The 17811-nt window shown below is 45.9% G+C and overlaps 1 protein-coding gene across 4 annotated transcripts in view; it reads left to right on the top strand.

Moving 5' to 3' along the window:
* DCC (DCC netrin 1 receptor) overlaps positions 1 to 17811 on the top strand; it is a 374240-nt gene continuing 356429 nt past the window's right edge. For all 4 annotated transcript variants that reach the window (XM_080571841.1, XM_080571842.1, XM_080571843.1 and 1 more), the window contains exon 1: positions 1 to 17811. This exon is cut by the window's right edge and continues 24367 nt beyond it. The gene's annotated coding sequence lies outside the window, so the exon portion shown is untranslated.

Raw genomic sequence — 17811 nt, forward strand, 5'->3', positions numbered from 1 at the left:
ATTTTTTAACGTGTCGGTGCCCTTTGCGAAAGCTACACCATAACGCGGAGCTGGACACGTCGGTGCAGTGGTTTGCCTTCGGTGGAAAAAGCCTTTACCCTAATTTTAGCCTATTAAATGGCAAGTGCTACAACTAAGCAGGGTTATATTAAAATCAAAGTTCATGCTCTCTTTGCTCTTGGTGATACATAGGTCGGTGTTCGGGCACGAGGCGGGCTTTGTGCATCCCTGCGACGTGGCGACAGTGAGATGTTGCTTTAACGAGGGCATTTATTAATTCCCTCGTAGCAGATTGGCAGTGGCGGCTCTCACCCAGAGAGCTCTGGAAACGAACCACAAAGAGCCAAAATTAAAAGTCAGGGCTAGAAAGGAGGCTCTCCAAAACCCGGGTTTGTAGTGAGGAGCGCTTGACTTGGGCAGGGAAAAGATTGACGAATTGTTGCTAACCAGCGCCAGCAGCCTTCCTTCACTTCAAGTTACCGAGGGATGAGATAAAAGAATTAAATGAAAGATCCGGCTTTCCTCAAAGCCTTCTAATCTTATGTTTTATGCATCTTTCTTTACGTTTGATATTACGGTGAATTATGTTTGTTAACCCCCCCGAGAGAAAGGTTAAAACACTTGTTTTTTGGTTTTTTTTTTCCCCTCTAAAATAACAGATAACATTAAATTATTTTTTTCCTGTGATTTATTTGTTCCTGAACCTAGGGTCATATATTTATGAGGCATCTTGTATATCCATCAAAGGATTTTTTATGCGCTTTAATTTGAACTCCTGACCACTCTTTACGGTGCTGCTAAAAATATTTGATGGTTGTCTTTTGAGCTGTGAGCCAAACTGCAAGGCTGATTGCAATCAGCTAAAAGCAACATGCATTTTATCCTGACAACCCCCAAACAGGCACAGATACACCCCAAAAAGCTCAGGACTATGAGCTTCTGTGCAAAGTCCCCCATTTATTGGGAAACCCGATTAAACCAGGCTGTGCCTTGAGGAGCCCAGCACCAACCCAAAGCACTATGCACTGAACTCAGCACGCTCTAGGAGTGCGAGCCCTTACTTTGCACCAGCACAGGTAATTATTTACATTAATTTGGGTAAAAAAATCTAGGTTTTAGGTGCTGATTTTGTCCAGCGAGGCTGTGCCTGGAGTCGTTTCTTGCTTGGAGCACGTCCGAGCTTTTCACTAATGTCTTTTTTCGCTTTATTGGGATGTAAGATTCTCTCCATTGCTTTGAAAAGCCTTATTTCGGAGGAAGCGGAGTCCTTTCACGTAAGACTTTTTTCCCCCCTGAAAATTACGCTTTTAAAGAATAAAAAATAATGAAGTATTGACAGGGACACGGGGCAAGAAAATTATAGCCTGCCTTGATTTTTACAGTATTCTTTATTGCTCTCTCTTCCTATTATGACATGGTTTTAAACATACTGCTTTTTGCAGCCTGACCATGAATATCTTCCTTGTGCTCGTGACTGCACCGTTGATGGGCTAGCATGTGCCTTGCGATGAAGCTGGTTTTGATGTGTCGACTCCCTTTCCGTGCTGCAATCGGTATTTTCTTTTAATACGTTTCTAATTCATCTCAGTTAAAAAGACACCGCGGGTCTGGCCGCGGGTGATCGGAGGTGTTACGGTGAGGTGGCGGCTCACTGCGGCAAGACAAGCAAGTAGACGTAGCAAAAAGAGAAAAAAACCCCACAAACGAACGTGTAACTTTGTGTTAGCATCTTATCTCCCCTCGTTGCTTTTTCCTTTAAAGATATATGGGTAGATACTGTCAGCTACTTGCCAGCCTTGGCTATTACCTGCCACCTCGTGACATGCAAGTGATGCCAGGAAAGTGGTTCGGGGTGAAGGAAAAGGGATCCCAGTGCATCAGTTCCATTCTGAGCCAGCTGTCAATAGCAATATAGTTATTTCCTACAGCAATTTCGCTAACTCACATGGATTAGTAAGACAAAATGAAATACAAGCCCGTTTTTTCCAGATTTTCTATTATTTTTGTAGTTATATAAAACATGATCGCTCTCCCTAAACTTCTCACGCAAATTAAAATTGGGACCTAAAATATATTGTGTAAGCGTGGAGCTGGACCAAAGCGGTGGAGCTCGTGTTGAAAAGCTCCTTTTGGTCAGAGGAAGCTTAGATTCGGGATTTCACCTCGGTACGGAGAGCCCTTTGAGCACTAAATGTGCACAGCAAGTTGTGGGATGCCAACATAGCAGCGATCGTAATGCCAAGAGTAATAACAGGGGGGTTGCTCGGCAATATGTCTTTTATTTCTTTCATTTCTGCTCATATCTGCAACAGCGTGGAGCGGGTAGGAAACTCAATTTGAGTTGGGATTCCACACGTTTCTGCTTCCCTGTGGTCTCCTTTCCCCCACAAAAACTCTGGGAGGAGGTAGGTAGCTTTATCATTTTGTATGTCATCGTTCCGGCTTTGTTGCCACTGATGAGATATTTTATGATGGACAGGTGGGTTATTAGGCACCGTGACCAGATGCTTTGTAAATCTTGCAGCACATCACATCTCAGACAAAGAAGACAGAAAGTTTTAAAAATGAGGGGAAAGAAGTAATAAAAGTAGAAAGTCGGCTGAGGCAAGTATGTAAAGAAAATGCACAAGGAAGCTCTAGAAATGTAAAAATATGTTGAAATCCCCTTGTGATGTTAATACTTTTAGTGACTTTTAGAATGCTTTTAGATAAATCTGTGCTGGACTGGGTAGAGGAAAGGGTGGACTGAAGGCTCCTCTGTCCTCACCGAGGCCTTCCTTACTCTTGGAGGTGAGGAAATAAATCTCTTAATCCCGCAGGAGAAGCGCAGGGGGCTTTTCGGAGCCGTGCCTCGCTTGGAACAACACGTACCCGGGTTCAGGACATCAGAGGTTTGTCTTTGAGATCCAAGGGACTGATGGATTTTGGTTGTTTGCCTAACCAGGAAGAAATTAACTCTAGCGGAGCTGAAATGAAATGTAGGAAGCACAGGGGTGGTATCGTGAAATGTTTACATCGAAGTGGTTTCATTCAACGTGCAGTCTCTTCCTGGCCCTAAAGCAGTGTTTACTGCAATTTGTTAACGCGCTGACAAGAATGGAAGCATTATTTTCCACCAGATGTGTGACATTTTGTGAATAGGTGATGCTAGTCACCGTACCGAGCTGTACTGCTTGCTAGCCAGGAGACCTTGGGTCGGAAGGAGCGGCGCGTTGCAGAGGAAAATGAAAATGGAAACAATTGAAAATGGAACAGTGGAAAGAAAAGGCATGTGAGAGGCTCCCAGAGCCCCTCTCCCCATCCCACCGACACCTCAGGGCACGGGGCAGTCCCCGAAATGTCCAGCAAACTTCACATCCATATAGAAGGCATAAAACCCCAACTATCTTTTGCTGGAGGAGATGAGTAGGAGAGATGGAGAGCATCAAAGCTCTTTCCTAGCTTGTTAAGGTTCGCCATGCCCACTTCAGAGCTGGTGTGTCCAGCTACTTTGCAATTTGTTTTAGCTTTGTGTGGTTGATTTATATTTATTTCTTTATTAAGCAGTAGAAAAATGGGGCACTTGATTGCTTGGCATCGGCTGAAGCCTCAGCCCTGGAGGCAGCTCCGAGCACCCCTTCTCCTGACCACGGTGGGAGAGTTTGGAGAAGGAGCTGGTGCCCGTGAGATGGGTTACAAGAGCATCACTAAACGAGAAGGCCGATACGACGTGCCCTCGTGTTTATCCAGAGCTTCTTCACCTCCACCTCGTCGCGTTAACGTTCATCGCTGGGCTGGGGAGCGAGGACTCGGCAGCCTTCCCCGCGAGGTGCCACCGATGGGAGCAAAAGAGCTGCTTTCTCCTGGGGAGCCGCGGGCTTCTGCAGGTGAAATGTTGTCCTGTGGCATAATTAGCAGTTGATTTTTGCTGTAATTAGCTGCTATTTCAAGTCGAATGGCTGGGGCATGCATGTGGGATAGGGACAGGTGGGACTTTTTTTTTTTTATTTTTTTGTGCAGAATGAACAGAATGGCACAACAAGCTCCTTGCCTTCCTGCGAAATTTATTCAGGGCTGCAAAAATGCCTGCCTAATTAAGAAACAAGTCCACGATAATCTATGTTGCCACGGAAAGGTTTTACACGAAATCATTAAGGAAGACTTTGCCTCTTCAGCTGCACCCGTCGTCCCTGCACGATGACGGAGGGACGAAGAATTGGTTTGTGTTTTATCATTTGGAGTTGTCTTTAATTAATGCTTCTCCTGGGTTTATTAATGATCTCTATCGAAACCCATGGTGCTGATGTACCAGAAATGTGTCCCACTGGAGGGGAAGGAGTTTGAATCGTCCGAGCTGAGCTCGTGAAGGACTTCAGGGAACCAGGTGAAATTCTGCGGTTGTGGTTGATCCATAAAACAGGGCGTTTATTGCAACAAATTCATCAGATTTAATTTATTTTCATGTTAAACCATAGGAATCCATTGCTCGTGAGCTGGTTGCTTGCTTTCGTTCTCCAGCTGAGCTTTTGTTCTCCAGTTGAGGAGCCCCAACAGTGTGGTGGAGGCTCAGGAGCAAAGTACGGAGGGAAAGGCGAGGCTCCGGAGGGTAAATACTCTGCAAGGAACATTATAAGAAGGGAGATTTAAAATATGATAGACTGCGAGCAGCTAAATCTGCATGAGAGCATGGCAATGAAACCCATGAAAAATGAATGAACGATAAGTAAGGCAAGATACGAGGAGAATAAAAAGGTGTGCGAGAGGAGGAAGGTTCAATAAGAGACACAACGTGTTTCCTGATTTGTATGCAATGTTAATGGTAATTTCCCCTGTCTTACCCGTGTCCAATTCCAGAAATACTGTCAGCAGCAGGAAAGCTTTTAGCATAGTCCCTCTTCTTTGCTCCCTTTGGATGCGATGGAGTGATGCACGAGCACTTACAGCTCCCGGCAGCCCTCAGCTCGTGCTAAGCACAAAGGTTTTGGGGTTCCTGCGGTGTGCGGGCACGCACGAAATGCTCAGCACATTTAACGTATGCTTGGATAAAGAACGAAGCTGGGACAGAAAGTGGCTAAAAGAGAAAGCTTTTGTTTACTTATTTTTTTCTTCCGAATGCATTGTCTTGTTCCAATTTGTATGCACAAGATCTTTCCATGAATCTCATTTTTTTTGAGGTAGAAATATACACATGCAGGCTTACCAGTATTGTTTTTAGAGGAAAGAGGAAGTATTGTACAGAACGAAACTTTCCTGATTTTTTTTTTTCTCTGCTTGCATTCAGAAAATGAGATCCCCTTTCCCTGAACAATTTTGGGGTCTAACAGAATGGGATCAGGTAGGAGAGGGAGCTTCGATAAATTCAGCCTCTTCCGAACCACGCAAAAGCTTGTACTTGAGTGAATGATAGCAGCAATATATCCTAAGTAACGCAGACTTTTTTTAAGCTCTATTACTTAGATCTGATTTTAGTTTATCTTTCGGCAGAATCGTTCAGTTGTCAGGATCCCCATTTTTGTAATTTATAACATTTAAGACAATTGCACGTATACGCTGTCGTGTAGGGGCTTTGATTCAGCAGACGCTGCAGAAGTTTTGGGTGTTTCCAGACATTGAAAACACTGCCAAAATTCTCTGTTAAGGGTCCAGCTGATGAATCCTGAAGGTGAGACTTGGCTGTGTGAGCTCCCTGTGTGCTCCCTGTATGCTTCAGGCTGCCTGCAGACGGACGTACGGGGTCGGATTTGTCTGAGATCTTGGGAAAACTCCGGCAGAGCACTCGGGCACATGGCGTGGCTTCATTAAAACAATCTGTTCAGATGTGGAAATGAATTTGCGGCGTTGTCCTCGTCCCTGGGCTAAACAGCCCTCTCCCACATAATGGTAAGAAAGCGGATTCGGGGACAGAGTCAATTAGGAACGGACACGCTGTCCCCGGGGGAGCAAGGGGCCGCCGAGCTGCCGGGGAAGCGGGAGGGCAGATGTCCTTTGATTAATGGGGCACCCCGTGAATTTCGGGCATCTGGCAGACAGGCAGATCCTGGCCGCTTCTCCCTAGTGCCAGAGGTCCCCCGGTCGATGCCATAATTGCTCAGCCCCCGGGGCATCACCCGTTTGGTCAAGGAGGGGCAGCATTAGGGCGCGGGGAGCAGCGGTGGGCGCCCCTGCGAGTCCCTCGGGGTCCAGATGTGCAGAACCTTATTTCCACTTTCTCTCTTAAAACACACCGCAGGAAGGGAAAAAAGCAAAGGCAGCTCGCTAGGACATAAGTCAGCATTTTACGTAACACTCTGAACATTAGTGGGTATTTTCGAATGTGAGCAGTGGGATATTAACTTCGCAGCTCTGTGTATATGGAAGGACATAAGCCATTATCTTTTGTTAGCTGCCTCTTAACCACCCATGTTTTAGTGTTCCTATAGCTAAATTTATGAGTAAATAGCAAAGCAATTTTTTTAACTTTTTGGGGTGTAAAAGTAATGGATTTAGGTCTCTGCTCATTCGAGCGACGTATGCATCTTTATCGTTACGGTACATAAAGAAATGCATTTTATATCCTAAGAAACGATCCTATTTTCCCTAATTTCATAACCACCAGGGTTTAAATCCCTGCTGCTCGGAGAGGCCCCGAGCTGTGTCCAGGGGCAAAAGCCCTGGGGGGGAGCCTGGTGGTTGTCGGGGACGCTCGGGGGTCTCCGGGCTCAGGACCCCGCATCTGGCGGCAGCCGGGCGCGCACAAAGAACGTGCCTTGTCGTGGGAGGAGGGAGCTTGGGAAGCGGTCCCGGGGGAGCTGGGGGAGACAATGGCTCCCTAAAGAAGCCACAGGGCGCTTTTGGGGACAAAAAGAAGCATCTGTTTAGAGTTTAGTTGTTGAAGTGGCTCAGTTCGGTCTGCTGGGCTCATCCTTTTTAATCGCCCCTTGAGTTATTTAGCAGGATCGTAACACTTTTGGAAAGGGAAAGGCAAGTAAAGTTTTTTTTTTCTTTATTTTTTTTTCTTCGTGGGAGAAATTTGCCTGGGTCACATAAAAGGCAGAACTGAGGACTAAACTTAGGACTTGTCTATCTCCTAGTGTGTCCTTCCCTACATCACATTTCTCCCATGTACGTCAGCTTTTCACCGTGACTAGCACGTTCCTAAACCACTTCACTTCTATTCTGTAACTCGTGTGAAACAATTCTGACCTTTTTATGAGAAAGCTTTCTTGCTTTATTGTGGTTCCCACACCGCTGTGGTTAAATATGACATATAAAAAGTCCCTTTCGCTGTGCTAGGAGATAAGAATATTCTTCTCCGATGCATGCTGCAGAATGCTGTTTTAAATATTTAATTTGCATTTTTTCCCAAGCTGAATAAGAATTTTTAAAAAAAACACCTTAGAGCAAAGGGGATACTTGACAAGGAGACTTTCTCGGTGCTTTAAAGCATGCAGAAACTGCACGTTTATTGCTGAGGAAGCCCACCAGGAGGTAAGCACACACTTTGTGTTGGGGTTTGTCCATGGGCAACAGGAGCTACGTTCCCCTGGCAGTGTGGGTGCTGTTCAGGGGAGGTGATACACGATCCCCATTTACCCTAAAATGGGAAAACAGGCTCTGGGGGTACTTTTTGTTAGCCCTCAGTACCGACCGAATGGTTTAGCAGTTGTTATGAAATGAGGGAGGATTAGGAAGTCAAGCACGCACTTCCCGAACAGTCCTTTGGACTCGTTGCCTGCACAAAGTGCTCTTCCCTCCGCGGGACTGCTCAACTCTTTAAACCAGGCATGGAAATCCTTCAGCTAATTGGAGCTGGACGCCGGCATGAATGGCTTCAAGCCGCTTAGGCTCTCATTAACATGCAAATTGAGGTTTCTTCTCTCCCCACCAGGCTTGTTCCAACAAACGGGAGCTGAACTAAGCGGGGCTAATCTCACCGCCCAGATCAGCAGCCGCAGAGCTCGGCTAGCTGGAGGAGGACCGGAGATCAGGTGCCAGTCCTAAGGAAGAGCATAAAAAAAATTCATTGCGTAAACTTAAAAGGCATCAGTTGAGAGCGAAACCGAAAGAATGCCATCTGTGGGTGCTTCCAAAGATGTTTTCATCACGGTTCTCTTGCAGTAAGGTGGCCAAAACAGGCTCGGTGTTGGCAGATGTTGGTGGGCACCAACAAACCCACAAGGCTGTTCTGCTCGAGCTCAGCAGGCTTGGGATTTAGTCCATGCATGCAAAAAGCCTCATGGTTTTATTTACAGGAGGCAGCACAGTTACTGCCATTGCTAAAAAAAGCCTGGCCGATTACCGCTGAAAATACAGAGTGTCTTTCAGCCTTAGCAAATGAGTGGAAGGAAGGGAGATGAAGTAGATTCTGATAAATTAAATTTTTGATGAATGTTTGATAAAGTAGATCTTTCAAATCGAAGAAGTTCTCATGGGTTTCATGAGTTTGTCACCTCTTCATGTGTTGCATGATGCTCTCATCCAGAAAGATGCTGGGGAGCTTTGGGCATCTCGGCATAACACTTGGCCTTCTGTTAGTGCACGGGCACTCCAACAGCACAGACTCCTCTTATACTTAGCCTGAGTAACTCGTAACTTGTTCGAGCTGCTCTAGCAGCTCCTGAAAGCAAAGACCAAGCCCATACCGGTGGGTACGGAGTCGTGGCCTCGATTTCGGGTTGTCCCTGCAGCCCGCTGTGTTTCCCCGCGCCCCGAAGTCTCTTGATTCCTGCCTATGATGGTAGGGTTGGACGTTATTTTCGCTTGTGCCCCGTGGATCTGAATCTTTTCTCCCGTAGGTCTTTGTAAACCAAGAGTAAGGGATGTGTCCGGCACTGGAGGGGGCTGGAGGAGGCTGGTGCATCCGATACCTCACTTCGCTTTGGGAGCCAGGGAAAGCTTCTCCTTATTGAAACCTTCAGCTGTCTCAAACCAGCTTATATTCATCTCTGACCTCTTCCTCGACTTAGGGAAGTGATAGAAGAATTTTATCCGAGGAAGTCATGCGGTTACGACCTTTGCGATGATGCTAAGATCATTTAGGACTAATCTTATTGAATCTTCGGAAGGGCTGACAGCTGGAGCCCAGCCTTGCGCTAGGGAGGGAACTTAAGCAGGGAAAAATTGCTTCAACTTTCCATAGTTAAACCCTAATAGGCTTAGTGGGGGAAAATAAAAGCGATTCATTTCACGTTACACTACTTTAAATGAAAAAGAAACAAGTGGGAGCAGGGAAAAAAGAGATCCAGGCTGTAAAATTAGCCAATGCTTCACGCCTTTTTCTCCTCTCCGTCCTCATTTGCCGATTTCAGGCTTGTCAGAAGCATCCGTTTGTGCCTTCGATCCCGTGACGGCGATGAATTTTCATGGCAGCCCACGTGGCCCTTTGGTGTGGGTGCCTGGCACCCCCTGCCCTGTGCTGGCCAGGGAGAGGCCAAGCCCAATTTGGGGTTCAGCTTCCATCATTATCACCCAGCCCGGCTCCTTGATTTGCCTTTGTGACAAGAAACGCTATGCAAAAATAATAACGTCGCTCCCCTTAATTAATCCGCAGGAGATGGCTCTGCACGGAGCGCGTGAATCAGGAGTTCATGGTCAAGGTTGTAGCCGTCGCCGAGAGATGGTGTGGGTTTTCATTCCGTTTGGCTTGTTGTTGAAAATAAATACGTCCTACGGAATATCATTTTTGCTTTCTGGTAATTGCATGCAGAATGAAAACAGTCATTAGCAGTCAGCTTAGGTGTATTAATAGGAAACTGCTGGAGGTTTTAATTAGAGCGGAAAACAAAAGGCATAGTAGTAAATAGTGGTTGGCATTGATCAACAGTTATTATAACTCCTTCCTTTAATAAATGCTTCCCGTTTTCCATCTCAGGATCATTAACACAAACTTCACTTTTAAAGCAGATTTTCATCCCTACAGCGTTATCGTGCAGAAATAACTCAAATATAATGCAGGAACTTCAGACTCCAGAGATGCTCTCCTGTCCTCCTGGCGCAATTCCTCCCTGCTCGGACGGGATGGGAAATAACCGGTGCCAACCTGAGGGAGGGCACAGTCTCTTTGGGAGTTGGGCTTCTTTCATCGAGACCGCTCCACATAACTAATAGCAGAGCTGGGTGGTTATGAAATGCTGCTTTTCTGCTAATGGGGAAACACAAAGTGAAATATTGGTCCGTTGAAGTTAATGGGATTTTTGTCATTAACCTCAGTGACAGTAAGTTTTTTATTTTTTATTTTTTTCCCCATAGCATTTGCTTTAAAATTCATTTGTTCCTTCTCTTCGTTCACACTGTAATGAAGAAAGATGCCCCTGAACTACGAAATCTCCGTCTTACTTGCTTCGGAAGAAAACTCTATATACATTTAGCATTGCTTGCATACAGCCTCCTGCAGGGCAGTAGGACACTAAAATTCAGAAAAACCTCCCCAGATACCTGCCCCCAAAACGGGGGTTCTTCAGCTAGGTGAATTTTCTTGTACCATGGAGGTGAATTTTCTTGTACCATCGGCACAAGAGCTAAAAGGATTTGGCGCTTAAAATTTATAATTTGGTTCCATTTTTTACTTGCTTTCTTAGTCTGAGGTTACCTTAATTCTAAGAAGCTCCTTGGAAGTAGCATGGCAGTGGAAAACATGTTAAACATAAAGGTTAAATGAATTAAATGTGTAATGAAATACGTAATTTGGGGTGAAACAGGGCATTTAACCTCAGCACAAAGTAAACGTTTGAGCGACAGCGGCGGGAGGAGCTCATTCTTCCAAGAGCTTCCAAGCTTTCTGTTCCCATACGACCACAACAGCATTTTGCCTTTAATTTTACAAACTTCCCCAGTAAAACCTGGGAAAATACCCACCCCCTTCGCTTCCTTCTCTGGCTCTTCTGCTAATTCAGAAATCGCGTTTGCAAAGATTTTTTTCTCCCATAGCCAATCCATTAAGCCGGAATTGAACGATAAATACTGGCAAGATGCTCTGTTAACTTGAATTTGATCTTTGCTGTCCTAAGAAAATCAATAGAGGAAAGAGGAGCAGGAGACCCCCCAGCTGGGTGGGACATGGCCGTGTCTCCACGGTATTTTGTTCTACCAACTATCCATAAAGTCGTTGTCGCGTTTCTTGAATATTGTGATTATGCAGAGTCAGCATTAATGTTCTTGGGGCATATTTGGAGGGGAAGGAACAGAAAGAATGAAGAACAAAGGAACGATGCTCTTCTCGTTGCATGCTTTTGGTTAATTATAGTCGGACTGGTTGAACATCTCAACACGCGAACTTCTCCCTTTGGTCGTGTGCAGACTTCTGTACGAAAACCCTTTACAGGGCAATGGAAACTAAATTCTGAATTTTTGTAGAGTTTAATGTTAAATTATACACCTGCACAGACCTCCATATTTCGCAGTGTAATAGCACACGGGGAGCGCTTTATTACAATTAGGGCACTGCCCATCGATCTCTTTCATGGGGAAGAAAGGAATTAGGAGGAGAAGGGCTGGTAGGGATCCCAACCGAGGGAGTAAGAGCGATCAGAAGAGAAAATTTTCTGATTATGTTTCCCTCTTGGTGGAATGTATTTCTTACTTGCCCCTAACTGGGATTTTTTTTCTCTCTCTCTCTCTCCATCTCGTCTCAGGGTTATACACCTCTCTTGACCTTTGTCCTCTCTGTTTGTCCTCTCATTAAAGGAAAACAGAGCAATCAAAACCCTTTGGAGATTCTGCCTGCCAAAAATGTGAGTAGTCACCTGCCATGGGTCTTCTTGTTCCAGTGCCACAGAGAAAATATGAGGGATTTAAAATGGTGCTCAACAGGGTTAAACGCTAGCTGTTGGCATCTCCAAATTCCTCGCAACATCTAGGAAGAAATTTGACCTTCAAACAATCATAAATAGCAATCAGACATCGGGGTTTTCCAGTTTATATTTTCTTTTATTTTATATTCTATTTCACCCTATTCATCTTTTCATTTTCAGCTTCTGTCCAGAAGCTCTGACAAGTACAAAAATTGTCGTTTTTTTATTATTTCTAGACTTGCTAGAAATGAGGAAATCTCTTGGTAGCCTTGTTGATAAGACTTTTGGCTAAGCTGGCACTGTTGATGCAGAATATGAAAAAGTCCTAATGTTTGTGGTATCTCGGCTGTGTTGATAGCCGGGGATGATTTTTGGAGGCTGATTTTCAGTCTGTGCACCGAACTTCTTCACAGGATGGGTAAGAGATGGGAATCCCTCTCTGTCTTTATGGGCCTTTATGTAGGCACGGCACACATGGACAGCTTCAGCGCACATGTGTATTGGCCAGGGCAAGATAAACATTGGGCATCAAAATCAAACTGTTGGCTAAAGGTATCGGAAACTAAATCGAAAACATCGATAGCATCCGCCCACTGATCGTTGGCCCTCGCGCTTATCGGGAGCAGTTCTGAGAGCTCTATCTGCGTTTATTCTTGAGGACAGCGTTTCTTCAGTAGAAAAGGTGTTTCGTTTAAAAGATGTTAAGTCTAGCCATCTTGAGGTAGTAATTACCCAGATATGTACTGGTCTAAACAAGTCCAGAATCATCTCCAAAGGAGAGCTGAGACAAACGGTGGTTTCAAGCCTGGAGCAGCTGAGGTCTGTCAAGCATCTCTGCCCAGTACCAAATGCTCTATGTATATATCTCAAAGAAAAAATACTATTTCAACTAATCTGACATTTTCCAGTATACCGTATTAGAATCTAAATGACCAGACTTCGTAGATTAAATTCTTCTTCTTCTTTCCTTCCCACGTTGTCCATGCACGTTGGCTTGGACTTGAATCTTCTCCAGCAGGAGTTTCATTTGAGATTGACACCTAGTGAGCAGTGCTGATACTGACGCATTCACACTATCATATGAAAAGCATTTTCTTATAGAAAAAAGATACGTATTTGACCAAAGAGACACTCGTCCTGTGCCCGGAGATGCTACACCCAGCTCCCGTAGCCTGACAGATCGGGGCTTTCTGTATCTGCAGTGGGATCAAGGTTTAGCTGGGGGCTGTGGGCCCTGAACGTTAGCTGATGGACCACTGGCCAGGTGAGAATTGTTTGGTAGTCAAGGGCATCGACGGGATTATATTTGTGCTGGAGATGAGATCGTAAAGTCACCCAGGAGCTAATTATTTTTATCGCCTGGCGAAGGACCAGAAAAAGATAGACTTGGTACAAAATCCGTTTCCACGTTGGATATTCAGTCTGTTTAAATACATAAAGCCACTGGAGAAGGCTGTCTATATGCATCGTGTCTTGAAGGTGCCATGTGCCATTCGCCGAGCTCTTGAGAAACCAGAGTTGGTTTTTCATTTCCAGCTGCTGGCCACGCACCTCCCTGGAGGTCATGCTGCCTTCTGTCCACGTATTTTGGCCCCCAGGAGATACAGGTGCGGTAGAAATCTACCTGTTCCTAAAGCTTTTCTGGATGTGTAGCTGATTTTCAGAAGAAAAGTCAATTTTGCAAGGCTGCATTGCCAAATATATGCTAGATACATACTTATTCTGTCCATGCATTTGTTGTGATTGCATATGCTGCTCATATATTTAAAAGCAGCCAACAGTTAGGTGTCCCATTTAGCTGGGAAATCAGATGCACAGATACCCTGTGCATGTAAATGTATATTTATGTATTGCAGCACTTGCAGTGCCGTTTTAAAATGGGTTGGATGTATTCATTATTTCCTAGTATTTCAAATATTTCAAAGGGACCTCAAATTGAACGGATATGCGAACTGTAAAAATCATAATTGCGTTCCCTGTTCATCTGTTTGCACGCGCGAGTTTTCAGATTCATGATTTTGTACTTCGAAACCTCAGTGTTTTATGCAGAGAAGTTATTCATTCATGCAGCTCCGTCGTTTAGTTTTCTATTAAATGTGCACCCAGGAAAAAATTAAAGGGAAGTTTTCAGAAACAAATTCGCACTGGTTGCAAGCAGTGTGTTGGGAAAAGCTATTTCCGTGGCGCCCTTTGAAGTTTCCGTATCTGCTGGAAGATGATACAAGTCAGGAATTTCAGATCAAGCCCGTTGCCCATAGACAGTTTCGTCTATCCTGCCACAGAACCGGGACGTGGATTTACTGCTGTGCCAGAAATCTCTTCCAACCCAAATAATCAGCGAGAGCCCGACCAGATTATTTATTGATGCCCTGTTTCCCAGTTCTACAACAGAGCTATTAAGTTTTACATCTTTCACTCTTTTATTTTTTTCCCTTTTTATTAATGAGGCTCTCGATGCTGTTGCTATAACATCACCTGTGTCGGTCCATTATATTTTCCGTAGTCGTTGGTAGTCAGAAAGAACAACGTTCTGCCTCTTAGGATATGTGAGATTGATGAGGGAAGGGAGTATTGCTTTTTTCCGTGATTTGCATACCGAGTTACGAGGGTCATCGCTTCTTCCGTGGAAGAATTTCCTTTCAGCAGCAATATTTACTGCGATTCATTTAGGAAACCAATAGCTCTAATTTTTTTTCGAGTGAGGTGTGGGGCTCTGACCGCACGGCTCTAATTAAATTCGATGGGAAACTTTCGATAATTAAAACCAATTTCTCATCGCAGTCGCACCTCCATCGCGGCGGGAGCAAAAATACTAATTAAGAAGAATTGTGATGCCCTGAACTCTTGCACGCCATTAGGCCACCGCTCAGCAGAGGTACAGCAGTGTGGGCGAGCAAAACCCTTTAAAGGTCTTGACTGCTACTGTAGGATTTCTGCTCAGAGGTGTGTAAGACAATGGAGGGAACTGGACAAGTGCAGTTGATCTGGAAAGGCGTGCTGTAGGAAAACCATTTTGTTCCTGCTCGGAAGGTGTGCGCTTCGTAATTCATGCAAGAGGTGACATTTGCACCATCAGAGGAAAGGCTTGTTTTACATTTGTAGCAGAGGAAGACGAGCAGAGCGTTTTTAAAACCTCGTTAACCTCTCGGGTAGGAGCATATTTCTGTTTCAGAATAATCATAAAAATGCTGCCCTCGATCCCGCGGAAATCCCGGGGGAAAGAGAAGGACGGTCCGCTTTTCAAGGAGGTGGTGGAGGTGGGATGTGATGGGGAGACGCGCGGAGCCAAGGCAGCAGGACCAGGAGCTCACACTTTGTCCCGACAAGCGTGCACCACAGTCAGAGCATCGCTGGATCCCGTACAGTGCAGCCACATCGCTGTAACAACATAAAAAATATATGCTGTGCCGATGACACCTCTCATCCCTGCATCCCTAGCAGAGACCTGCCTGGAAGCAGCCCGTATTTTCCAGCAATCCGCTCCGACAAATCTAAAACCCTGTGATCATCTTCCCTCTGTGACCTTATCCGAGGCCATTTCTGCCCCTTTTATGACTCCCTTTCATCATAAAACCGAGCCGTTAATGCTGCTTTTTCTACTCCCATTTATTCCGAACACTGCAAATATTTTGACAAGGTATTCTTCTTTGGGAAAGTTTCTGTAAATACAATTAGACCAGATATAACTCAGAGTGATGGGGGTCCTTCCAAGATCTCCTAGACATCCCGTGGGTGCTGTTTAGTCCCTTAATTGCTTACTAATGCAAAAATATCATTGTTAGTACAGTATAAATCATGGCAATTTTGCCCCGCAAGAGGCTAAATGCGGCTCGAGATGCTGTAATTAAGATATACTAATAGACCAAGCAATTTATATAACAGCAGCTTTTAACAAGGTTGAAAAATGGCACGGCTGACGTTCCACCAGAGGCAGAAAAGACAAAGAGGAGTAGGTCGCGTTCACCAAAATTGGGGGTTTTCTTTAGTTTCAGTGCTCGTGGGGAACATCGTATGGGAACTGTTACAGGTTTACGCGTGGCTTCTTCTGAAAACAGCCAAGTGCGTTGAAGGCTTTGAGCTAGGACCTCCTGAGCTATGGCAGAATTATTCTGGATAGCTCCTTAGAGGATTAGGAAGTGTAAACCTTGCGATCCGCCAGCAGATTTATGATCGTTTGTGCCCCTGTCCGGAAGGTTTGGACCAGCGGCGGCGGCGAGAAGAGAGTCTCTTGCCTCAGGAGCAGAGGGGGAGGCTGAGACATGTGGACATCTGCTCCCAAATTCACCTGCCGTGAGTTCAACCGCGTTTCTCAGACCTGCAGGAAGCACATTTGTGGGTCTCGAAATGAGCAGGGAAACCAGCACATACGGAAATCGTGCCCCTTGCGTGAGGCTGGAAGCCCCTTGACCTGTTGGTGGCCGTGCCCATCAGTTGGGGCTCGAGTCTGTGCTGGGGCAGGGAGAGCTCCTGAGCCTGCTGGGGATCAGAAACCTCCTCAAGCCATGCAATGTCCCTTAATCACATCGATTTATTATGGATTTCCCACCGCAAAGCTGGTTTTTGTGGTGCGTTGTCCGATCCCTTAATCGCCGTGAAAATACAACGGCGGTGGTAAAACACCAGTTGGGTTAGGCAGCAGTAAATGCGGGGCCGGGAGAGCGACTTGGGAGGGTTGTATACTTCTCTAGATGCCTCCCCGCGTGGTGCTCTTAGGTTGAGCACCACTAAGTGCAATTTTACAGCCTAAAAGCAGTGGGAGTGAAGGGACTGCAGCGAACGGTGAATCTCTCGCTCAGGCCATCAGCGGCGCAGAAGCTCATTAAGAGATGCTGTGTGGTTTCAATGCAAGGCTTGCGAGCTCAACACAATTCATTTTTTGTTAAAAAATGGCCAGGTTTTCTCTTTGGTTTCGGGGGGAGATGAAATTCAGCCAGCAGTGGCACCTCCTTTGCCCGTCATCTGCCATGCTGGGAGGCTTCGTCTTGTTTTCTAGCCAAAACCACATTTGAAATTAAACTCCGTTAGCATTTAAGATTTGTAAAGTATTCGGTAGCCTTCAGCTTTCCCCGTTAGTTACTACAGGTACAATTTCTTACCCTTTTGAGGGATTTGAATGCAGGGAGGAGCGTGGGAGAGAAAGTTACCGAGAGGCACGGGGGCTGTGAAACGGAGCAGGCAGGTGTCCTGCTGGACCAGAAGAAACTCGGTCCGAGGCAGCCAGGAAAGAAGAGAGCGAAGAGGGGAGCAGGACAAGAAGGGAATCAGCTGGTCTCGCCTGGAGCCCTGCGCTGAGTTTTCGACACAACACTGAATAATTCAAGTGCCAGCATCCCTCCGCGAATAAGCGCGTCCCGGTATTTTAAGGCTGCGCGGCAGAAATACCGCCGGGGGCTTCGAGTCTCAGAGCTGCGTAGGTACGAGATGCTCTCCTTTCCCTGCTGCGTGGCAATCAGATTTCAGAACATCTCCTGAGGAGCTGATAGGAAACCTAAAACCAAATTCGCCTTTCGGGTGCGTCTGCGTGGACTGTGCCTGCCCGCAGCGGGGAGCCTCCGCGGGGCAGCGCTGCTGAAAAGCGACCGAGTTACGAGTCACAGTGCTCCTGCACGGGAAGGCTCCTTTTATTTAGGTTTTTTTTTTTTTAAACGTTGCTCTAAAAAATACAGACAGCATAGGCCAAAGGGCGAGAAGGATGATGGTGGGGGGTTGCAGCTGCCTGCTCTGCCCAGAGTGCACTGAGGACCAGAGGATGCTCAGGATGCTCGTGATGCTCGTGGGGACCTGCCAGAGCCTCAGGGCAGGGCTCAGCCTCCCCTCCAGCCTCTCCCTGTTTTTTGTTGGTTTTTTTTTTTCAGTGGTATTTGCACTTCATTTCACCGAACGTGTAGATCCGATTCATTGACATCTGTTAAGGAGGCAGCGGGGAGGGAGCCGTGCATATGAAATTTCCGCGGCCGACGTCTGCATTTCAATGAGCCCGAGCTGCTGTCACCTAGCCATTTATTACGTGCCCGTTGGGGCTCCGACAGGCAACACCCAAGCTGTTTCTCGTCTGTTTAAATTC

This window comes from Anser brachyrhynchus, assembly GCF_964034855.1.
Source record: "Anser brachyrhynchus genome assembly, chromosome: W".
Taxonomy (NCBI): Eukaryota; Metazoa; Chordata; class Aves; order Anseriformes; family Anatidae; genus Anser; species Anser brachyrhynchus.